The sequence below is a fragment of the Maylandia zebra genome, linkage group LG20, assembly GCF_041146795.1.
Source record: "Maylandia zebra isolate NMK-2024a linkage group LG20, Mzebra_GT3a, whole genome shotgun sequence".
NCBI lineage: Eukaryota > Metazoa > Chordata > Actinopteri > Cichliformes > Cichlidae > Maylandia > Maylandia zebra.
The window spans coordinates 35342140-35353306 of record NC_135186.1 but is presented as its reverse complement, the minus strand read 5'-3'; the positions used below and the strand labels follow the sequence as shown (position 1 = coordinate 35353306).

At 35.9% G+C, this 11167-nt stretch overlaps 1 long non-coding RNA gene across 2 annotated transcripts; it reads right to left on the bottom strand.

Moving 5' to 3' along the window:
* Positions 1–2722: 2722 nt before the first annotated feature.
* Positions 2723–7746, bottom strand: LOC101483865 (uncharacterized). 2 transcript variants are annotated; one of them, XR_003021921.2, is made up of 4 exons: positions 7171–7746; positions 6662–7033; positions 6099–6132; positions 2723–3203 (listed from the first exon to the last, which is right to left on the bottom strand). It is a non-coding gene; the product is annotated as an uncharacterized LOC101483865 (long non-coding RNA). The 2 variants fall into 2 exon arrangements; XR_013094914.1 differs by lacking the exon at positions 6099–6132.
* Positions 7747–11167: the final 3421 nt, after the last annotated feature.

The window sequence follows — 11167 nt, the reverse complement described above, 5'->3', positions numbered from 1 at the left end:
GAAATTTTTAATTTTGTATAAATTTTGTTTTGAAATTATGGTGCATAGTTCAGAATAAATGTTTTTTCAGAAAAACAGCCTCTTTTTAATAAATGTTTATTTCCAAGGAATTTCTAACCTTTACACCTTTCAGAATTTATTAGAAGATAACTTTTATGTAGTTAAAATAAGATACTCTGTGAGAGTATCGTATTTATCTATATAAACTCTTAACACATAGTTAATGTTAATAGGTGTTAAATTATCAACTCCAGACAGATTTGATATTTAACACCAAATCAGAGTTAATGTACCAACTCCACAAAAAGAGTTAAATTAACCACTGGTGTGGACCCACATGGACACTTTAATAGAGCTGAAATCAAATCTGACAGTGTTAATTTGGGCATGGATTTGCTGTGTATATTAGTGCTCAATGATATACATGAAGGCAAAGGAGCGATGAATGGGAAAAAAGCCTGCATGGCCTTATACTGGCAGATGCCTATAATTAAGGTGAAGGTGTGTTTCCACTCAACCCAAGCATGAGCAAGCAAGTAGCCCATCTGGCTTCATTTGTTGGGGGGGGGGTAGGGGTTTGAGGGTTGTATTTGTGAATTTACATCAGCCTCAGCTCTAGAAAGTAAATTACCTGCATATTGAGCTTTTATCCTCAGGGAGGCGTTACAGACCAAAGAGTGCTGCAGGTCAGAGTGAATAGAAAAACAGCCTGACATGTGTTTAAAATAAAAGTAAAGGCTGTCATTTGGATTTTATTACTACATAAACACATAACTTACAACATCATATATGCAGCACACATTGAACAGCACTGACTGAATATTATTGAAAAAGACGACTTTCATGTGTCTGATTTGGTGGTTTGAATTTATTTATTTATCTGCATATTCATTTTTAACCACTTTCTTCCTGTGGCAGTTGATAGCGTAGAGTAGCGGTCGCGAGAGTTGAGGCTCGGGTGTGAAATTTATGGTTTTCAGAGTTTTTATCGTGAAATGTTTGTCTTGGCTTAAAGGCCCTAAAGGAAAATATTGGCTGACATTAAACTGGTCCATGGTGCAAAAAAGGTTGGACACCGCTGGGGTTGAGTTCTAGATAAGGTATCAATATAGAATTATTTCAACTTGAAAACCAGAAATGGTCACATGTCAAAAGTTGGAAGGCGCAATGAACAAATAATTGTTTTGATTTTCATTAAGTTAATAATCCACATCTGTACGTATGACGAAGTTAAATGTCACAGATGAAATAGTCAGGAGAGGATCAAAACTATTAAATCAAGTTTTAAAAAGAGACTTTTTCATTTGATTACATTTTATTTGATGGATTATGCAGAAAAAGTAGAATTGGGCTGAAAGAGCTATTGCTTTATAACCTATTCAGGTTGTGTATCATCTTTTTAAAAAGTAACTAAGTAACTAATTAGTTTTGAAAATAAGTAATCAGTAAAGTAACAGGATTACTTTTTTGGAGAAGTAATCAGTAATTAGCCCATGTCTGTGTGGTAACAAATGGGTTTTTCAACAGCGACAATGCTACAGAACACAATGCCTGGAGGACAAGGGACTTCTTCCAGGAGAATAACATCACTCTCTTGGACCATCCTGTATGTTCCCCCTGATCTAAATCCACTTGAGAACCTTTGGGGATGGATGGTGAAGGACTTTTACAAAAATGGACGGCAGTTCCTGACAGTAGATGCTCTTTGTGTTGCTGTCTTCACCACTTGGAGAAATGTTTCCACTCACCTAATAAAAACGCTTGCATTAAGTCATCAACAAAAACAGTGGAGCTACTCATCACTGAGTTCATGTTTGGAACTCTGAGTTCTGTTTTTGGGGGGTTTTATGTGTTTTTATGGAGGTGTTGCCCTAAATTTTTGATCAGCTGTAAAACAGCCTGTTTCAGTTTATTATCATGCTAAAAAAAATGTTTTGTCTCACTCCCATTTCTTCATGTTGCTTGTTGAAGGTCTGTTTCGAATGTTCTTAAGATCAAACCATACAAATTATGATTTTTTTTGTGCCATTTTTCAACTGGTCTTAAACTTTTGATTGAGACTATATGTCTCTTTCTCTCTACTATGTTAGGGCAGGGATAGCTCAGTAGGTAGAGTGGTCGCCCCATGATCGGAAGGTCGGGGGTTTGAATCAACTGAACAGCTACCCTGAGGTACCCTTGAGCAAGGTACCGTCCCTACACACTGCTCCCCAGGCGCCTGCTTAGTGGCTGCCCATTGTTTCACTGAGTGAATGAAATGCAGAGAAAAACAAGTAGTAGACTTTCTTCTTACTGTGCAGTAAGAAAAAAAAAAACCAGCTAGAAAACACTAAATACTATTTTAACACTATCACATAAAAACAGGTAAGAGGTAAGAGTCTTCTGATTGGATTGGAGATCGAGGTTCAACAATGTTAGGTGCCCAAAAAATTAGCTGAGGTGAATACTTGAATATACAGAACCACATTATTTTATTTTGTATTCCTGATGTACAGTGATTAAGATAGCTTGAAATCATGTATGGCAACCACAGAGTCTACGCCTGTTCCTCACTGAGAATCTTTAGGATGTGCTTGAGAACACTTCATGTAGTGGTCCAGTTTTCCCATCATCAGGATAAGATCTCTGTGAAAAATGACACAGCACAAGCTTCAATACAGTGTCACAGGGAACATGTGCTGCTATTAAAGCATAAGGTAGTCCACAAAATATCACAGGGTATTTGTTTTGTTTTTTACAGAGCACTTTATTTTGATGAATGTTATTTACTTACACCACTCCATTTGCAAGTGTATTAATGTAAAAGCTGAATTATCAATAGGCTACATAAAAAAATAAAGCATAATACAAACATGGAAACATTTCTTTAGATTTATCATTCCAAACAGCAAAAACACAGAATGGACACTTTACATAGTCTGACAAAAATTGCATACAGAGAGACTGGGTGTCGTGCAGACTTGTAAACGTCTCAGTGGGACTCCAGAGGAGCTGGGGGAGGTGCAGGAAGCTACAAAGGAAAATGAGGTCGGGCTGTCTCTGATCAGACTGCTGCACCCAACACCTGAACCGAGGTAAGCATCAGAAAGCAGACTGCTGGATGGGCAGGATTTGTCAGTGGTCATTTGTATTGATTTTGTAGCTGCACCTCTTCATCTTCTTTCAGAAGTATTCATCAAATAACGGTTCGGTGTCTCTGATGTCTATCGGACAAAAAAACATTTTTGTCAGAAAACACAGAAGTGTCTCTGTAAAGAACAAAGTTATTTCAGTCACTCTAGACTGAAATCTGAACTCTTGTGTTAACTGAATGACATTAAACTAGACTTGAAAAATGAAAACAATTAAAATAAATAAATAAAAAACAAGTGTTAGTGTTTACTGAGACAAAGTTGTACTTATAGCTTGTTTTTACTTCTGTGCTCTATTCCAGGCACTGCGTGCAACAAAATCACAGTTCTGACTCACTGTGAGGAATTGAACATGTGTCAGTGTGGATGGTGATAGTCTTTGAAAAACTAAACAAACTAGAAAGGATTAAAAGAGTCGTTTTACGGACACTGTGAGCAGATCCAAAATCTAATCTGGATAGGAAGAGCTGGGAAAAGACCAGAATCAGAATTGGATCTTGGTCTGAATTAATGACTCTTGTTCATATTGTGCAATTGGACTCTGATCCGTATGTGGTTTTCTGATCAGTTCTAAAGCCTCCAAGTGACCATTTTCAGCGAAAGATATATTGAGCGACAAAGTTTCAAAAACTAACCCATTAAAATTTTTGTTTAACATTATTTAAATGATCGAATCGCATTCTGTGAACAAGTTCCTACTTGTAATGTTCAGACCACACGCAGTCTGGATTTTAAAATTCCCTTTAGACTACATTTAATCCCATTTTAGAATTTCAAAAGTAATTTAAGCCTCATTTTCACTCAGATATGTCACATAGACATATATACAGAAAAAGAATAGAAAAGCCCAGTATAGATATATATACACTAGGTTATTATTTGGTGGTTCTGCTCTGCAACTCCAAACACAAATAACTCCCATGTAACAATCTAACAATAACTAAATTAGAATCCAGTAATTAAAAGCCAACTGAGATCATTAAACAGGGATCAAAGGGGGGGTTGGCGAGGCAGACACAGTGTTTCCCACCACTGTTTACAAACTACTTTGCAATGAGCAAGTTTCCTGCACCAAGTATTAAATAATATCAGTAACAATTAAAAATAGTAGCTATGGTGATTTTTTTATGATACAGAAGTGAGGACATTGTTTAATGACTGTAATGGTTTTATAATAATTCCCAACTGTTCCAGAATGTTCTTTCCATTTAAACTTTTAATAAAACTATATTTTAATGAATATGGCTGTTACGTTGTCATTTCTCAAGAAAAAAAGTGTTTTAAAATCCCCCAAAATTCACTCTCACTGCTCTCTGAAAGATTAATTAAGACACTGTAGCCTGTTCAACAATCAAAAACACTAGTGGTTAAATTAAACTCTAACAGTTAAAATTTATAACACTAAAATAAGTTCATCCTTCATTAATTCAAATGGGACGATACATATGCTAGTTGCAGTGGCGGTCCTAGCCTGTTTGGCGCCCCGGGCGAACACTCCCTCTGGCCTGTATTGCCTGCATCTTTTGCTCGTTTCTCTTCGCTTCTTTTCTATTATTTCTAAACTGAGCACCTGATGGCTTTCAACGTTTCTTGTCCATCTTCCATTGGTTTTAATTTTGCCCTCCAGTATGAACACAAATCCACCAACTCGAGGATCACCACAACATGACCTAACAGACCTACACCTTAGTTCACAGATTCACTTTGTCTAAGGTTTATTTCTGGGATTTCACACAACCCAGGATTCAGATCATGAATACATAATGGGCTTGGATTCACATCATTATGAATGAAATGTGCTCTATTTGGAAGCAGCCCCTCCCCTTTCGACGGGTTGTGTGTGCGACTTTAAATCATCAAACTATAAATTGTTATTGATCCCTTTACCCCGAGTCCTAAAGTGTATATTTATTTTCTTACTCTTCTTATATTTATTGTTTACTTAACTGGAGCCTCGTCGTCTCGTCTCTCTATATATATTGGACTGTATGGTAAATGGCCTCTATTTGTATAGCGCTTTACACATCTAGTCATCCACACATTGGTGATGGCAGCTACATTGTAGCCACAGCTGCCTTGGGCGAGGCTGTCGGACACTGGCGCCACCGGGTCCTCTGACCACCACCAGTAGGCAACGGGTGAAGTGTCTTGCCCAAGGACACAACGATCGAGACTGTCCAAGCCAGGGCTCGAACCGGCAACCTTCCGATTACAAGGCGACCTCCCAACTCTTGAGCCACGATCGTGTGGCTCACCTATGTAGCGGAGATGACAAAGTTTACTTTGACTTCAGCAGCAAGCCGGCGCATCGAGGGCTCTCGCGCTCACTTTTCATGTTTCGAAAAAACATCGGTGCAAATTATAAGTCTGTATCATGATGTCTGGTGTTTTCGTGTTTGTTGTTTTGTTTTTATTTTGTTTTATTTTGCGAGTTGGTTATTAGATGCCGCCCCGCCCTCTCCTCCCTGTTACTTTTATAGTTTAGAAATTTACTGTCTGCTGTGTCATCTATGGAACGCCAGGACAGCCATAATGTATTAATGAAATACACCATTAAATAATTATTTGAATGTGGCAATAATTAATTAAAATGTGAAATAAATAAATAATTAGTTAAATGTGTCAATAATTACTTAATAATTACTGTGTTAATTTTTTTTATTATTTCAAATTTTAATTAATTATTGCCACATTTAATTAATTATTTAATGGTGTATTTAATTAATTCATTATAGCAGTCCTTGCGTTCCATAGTCATTATGATAGTTTTGTAAATGTAAAACCAGCAAAAAGGTTTTAGTGAAAACAAGTACAGCAGAGACCTCGGGGGGCAAATGTGCAGATCACCGTCTTCACATCAGTGAAGAAACATAATGAAGTGTCTGATTTTCAGTATTTTCACAGTAAAAGGGAAGTTGAGTGATGTCAAGAGCTGTAAGATGAAATAAGGATTGTGGGTTAATTTACCTTGTGACAATGCTTGGAGTTCATACTTTTGTGCCTGCAAAATAATTTTATGAATGAATAAAAAATGTATTTCTCACTGAAAAAAGAAATGACAGAATCTCTGTGCACTAATTATTGGCTCTTCATTGTGTTTCTGCACAGTGTTAGTGTTCAGCAGATTCCTAATATGGATCCTATTATTTATTAACCTTTATTTATCTATTTGCAAACTAGGAGGAAACACAAGTGTAAACTAATGTATTTTTCGATTTCCAGTTAACTTGCACCAAAATTACAAGTTCAACTTATTCATGGTCAGCTGAATCCAAACAAAAACTAGTTTCATCATTTTAGACCAGACTTGTTGACTCTAGGCCCAATAACGGCAACATAATTTAATATGTCAATATTTCAGTTTGCATTTCTGTTTAAAACAGGGTTACCTTTGGTCTGTTCAATAATGTTGATCCTGTTTGGTCCAACACCTAAAGTATATTTTGAGTTCTGGCTCCTTCAGTGATTGAGTCTGACGCCCCTGACTGAGTCTGGCAGCTGTAACATCTGTATATAACAGAGCCTTTTACCTGCTGATGTGCTGCTGCTTGATGATGCTGTCCCCCTCTGCTGGAGCTCCCCTCACTGATCCAGTTGATCTGCTGGTTGGTTGCTTCTGGTTTTTGATGTTTTGCATTACTGATCATTTGTTGAGCAACGTTAAAACAGCCGTCCCAGTCTTTCCTTTTTATGTTGCTCGTGATTTCTTTAGTCAGAGTTTCATTTGCTTCTTTCCTCAAAAGCTCCTCCAGAACTTTTTTCTCTTCTTCCAAAATCAGTTTGTAGTAAAAAGTTTTCTTGTTGCAACAACTGAATTTTTTTATAAACCATTTTCTCCACCCACTCCAAGTCATGAAGAAAGCAACAACAGTCATGCTGAGGAGCAGAGAGTAAGCAGCAAGCTGAAAAAGAAGCAACAAACATGCAAAACATAACAGCATTAATGTGTGTGTGTATTTATTATACTTTCATAAATTAAAAAAACAGAACAATAACATTACATGTGCACTGTGTGTGAAAAATAACAAAACATCCTCACCTTTGACTTCATTTGCAGCTCAGGTATTTGAGCTTTTTCATCAGCCGTGAGACCCTCAGGTTCGCAGAACAGCTTCCTCTTTTTTTCATCAGTGGTACAGCAACTATACCAGTCTGTGAAAAGCAACACAGCTACAATCCACAGCAGACTGATTAGAAACGCTCTGATAACGCGCTTTAGTACAAGGCATAAAAACGTGGATGGATGCTCCGCTGTGCTCCGAAATGTCTGGTCTATCAGGAGCACCAGGAAAAATACTAAAAGAACAGGCACGACCACCATTTCATTGCAATCAAAAGTGTGGCCTGAGCAAGCGCACATCTTGGCTTGCAGATAGAAAAATGCAAAGAAAATCCCGATGCCTGTGCCAGTGGTGCCGATTTTTCCACTACGGACATATTGCAGGAGTTTATTCAACATCTTGAGCAGTTCGGTGCCTGCTGAGGCTGCAGCTTCTGACCTGTAAAATTACAGACACGGAAAAAGAAATATTTCCTGCTTTTCACACCAAGTATCACAGTCTCTTTGAAATTCAGCTTAATATCTCAGTCCTATAGCAGCTGTGAAGTGAGCAAGTCCTCCAGTCAAAGTGATGATATGAGCTCTCTGCTCCCACCCTCACATAAGAACCACGAGTGCTGCTCCTACAGGTGGCAGGATGCAAACGCAACGTGACGTCATGAGAAGGAGTTTAAACAGCACTCTGTTCAAAACCGTTTCCAATGTGGTGTCAGCGAATTTCAAACTTTTCCCAAACACTTTATACTATGATGAGGTTGTGTGTCACGACAGGTTTTTTGATGAATGAGTTGGAATGATGAATTCTATTCACAGTTTGAAGCGTAGAGTGTTACAGATACAAAGTGAATTTATGTTATTTATGTCATGAGATGTTAAAACGTGTGGTTAACACAATTTAGTCACCACAGCCTGTGGAGTCTACTGTAAAGAGATGGCAACTCAAACCAACTTTTTTATTCAGTGTTGAAACAAAAAATGTCAAGCAAACATGAACAAGAGAGGTTTTGGTTTGGTAATTTATTTCAACATGTGAACAATATACAAGTACATTTAGAAAAGAAATAAGAGAGAAAAAAATACTATACAAATTACATACAAAAAACATTCTGATTAATTTACATGTTGAAAGGGAGTGGGAAGAAGTATACACTTATTTAATCCCACCCCTGTCCCATAAATTATCAGTGAATATTTAGTCAGCTTCCTTACTGATATAATTTGTAATAAAAATAGTGAACAGATTTCTGATATACTATATACTATAATATCACATCATGAATTTATTGTTTGTTTGTTTGTTTTTAAATAGAGACATTCACTTAATTTAAATATTTTCCTTTTCTTTATAGATCGAGAAGATCATATTTTTATAACTCTTTTTGAACAGTTTTATGTTTGGACATTGCTTTAATTCCATATTCAGTTTGTTCCATAATTTCACCCCTTGAACAGAAACACAAAAGCCTTTTCTTGTAGTACGTACCTTCATTGTTTTGAAGTTACAAAAACCCCTTAAATTATGACTTCCTTCTTTCAAAAAAAACATACTCTGAATATTACCTGGCAGTTCTTTATTTTTTGCTTTGAATAGAATTTGTGCTGTTTGGAATTTCACTATATCGTCAATTTTCAATATTTCAGACTGCAAAAATAGTGAGTTTGTATGTTCCCTATAACCTGCATTGTGGATGATTCGAACTGCTTTTTTTTGAAGAGTAAAAAGTGAATGTAATGTGGTTTTATAGTTATTGCCCCAGACCTCTGCACAATAGCTTAAGTATGGTGAAACCAGTGAACAGTAGAGAATATGAAGTGATGTTCTGTCGAATACCTGTTTTGCCTTGTTTAGTACTGCAATGCTTCGTGATACTTTGGAATGAATATATCTTACGTGAGCTCTCCAGTTAAGTTTTTCATCTATTATTACCCCCAGAAATTTATTTTCACTGACTCTTTCAATATCAACACCATTTATTTGAATCTTTGCATTTGTATTTAAACTACTATTTCCAAATAACATAAGTTTAGATTTATTCAAATTTAATGATAATTTGTTTTTATCAAGCCAGAACTTCACTTTACTTATTTCATTAGTCATATCCTCCAATAAATTCTGCAGATCATCACCAGAGCAAAAAATGTTTGTATCGTCAGCAAAGAGAACCATTTTTAATACTTTGGACACTTTACAGATGTCGTTAATGTACAAGTTGAAGAATTTTGGACCCAAAACTGACCCTTGGGGTACACCACAAGCAATGTGCATACATAAGGAGCAACCACCATTTATTTTCACAAACTGCTTTCTGTCACTTAAATAACTCTGGACCCAATCTAAAACGACCCCTCTGACACCATAACGTTCCAGTTTTCTTATTAATATATCATGATCTATAGTGTCAAATGCCTTTGTCAAGTCTATGAATAACCCAGCCACATATTGCTTTTTGTCTATGGAATTTGTGATGTATTCTATTGAATCTAATAGTGCCGATGATGTTGATCTGCTTGATCTGAATCCGTACTGACTCTCAGTGAGTAGTTTATGTTTATCTATAAATTTTTCCAGTCTGTTTTTAAACAGTTTTTCAAGAACTTTTGAGAATTGAGGTAGTAAAGAGACAGGCCTGTAGTTTGTGAAATGGTGTTTGTTTCCAGATTTGTATAGAGGTATAACTTTTGCTATTTTCATTCTGTCTGGAAATCGACCAGTTTGAAATGATAAATTACAGATGTATGTAAATGGTTTTATAATAGCCTCAATGACTCTTTTAACCACTATCATATCAATATCATTACAATCCAAAGATTTGTGATTTTTACATTTTTTGACAATTTCAAAAACTTCATTTTCATCAACGGCTGTGAGAAACATAGAATATGGATTTCTGTCAATCAGTGTATCGGGCTTTTCCTGTGCTTTCCCAGGATGAGTGATTGTTCTTGCTAAATTAGGTCCAGCAGTTACAAAGAATTCATTGAGACTATTTGCCACAACATCCATATTGTATTCTTCATGGTCATTACAAATGAAATACTTGGGATAGTTCTTTTGTCCAGTCCCACATTTTATAACACTGTTCAGGATTTCCCATAATCTTTTATTATTATTTCTATTTATATCTAATTGCTTCTTATAGTATTCCTTTTTACTAAATCTAAGTATATTAGTTAACCTATTTTTATATCTTTTGTATCTGATTTCAGCATCTTTAGTTCTCGTTCTTAAGAACTCTCTGTATAGAGCATTTTTCTTTATACATGCATTTTGCAGACCTTTTGTTATCCATGGACAGTCCATATATTTCTGTTTCCTACTATATTGCTTTATTGGACAGTTGTTATTGTACAGTAATGTAAATATTCTAAGGAATTTATTATAAGCACTATTAACGTCCTGTTCCTGATATAATTCACCCCAGTTTTCCTTCAATAAATCTTTTTTAAATGCATTCATTCTTTCTTCTGTTCTTACTCGTCTGTACTCTTTTTTACTGTCCATTTTATTGATCTTGTAATTCCTATCATAGATTGTAAAAATTGGAAGATGGTCACTTATGTCGTTAATCAGGAGTCCACTTACAGTCTTATTTTCAATGTCATTTGCAAAAATGTTGTCTATGAGAGTTGCACATTGTGATGTAATCCTGGTAGGTCTAGTAATTTTAGGGAATAGATTCATACAGTGCATTGTGTTTATAAATTCCTCAGTGGTTTTATGTTTATTTGGGTTTAGCAAATCAATATTGAAGTCTCCACAAATGAAAACTTTTTTGTGAGCAGTTCAATAAATGTTTCTTCTATCCAGTCTTTAAATGTCTCAATACTACTACCTGGAGCTCTGTATATACAGCTAATGATTACATTTTTACTTTTTTCTTTACAAATTTCAACTGTAATACATTCTAGTACATTATCAATCACCATCGTCATCTTTTCCACCACATTAAATTTCAAAGATTTGTCCACATACAAG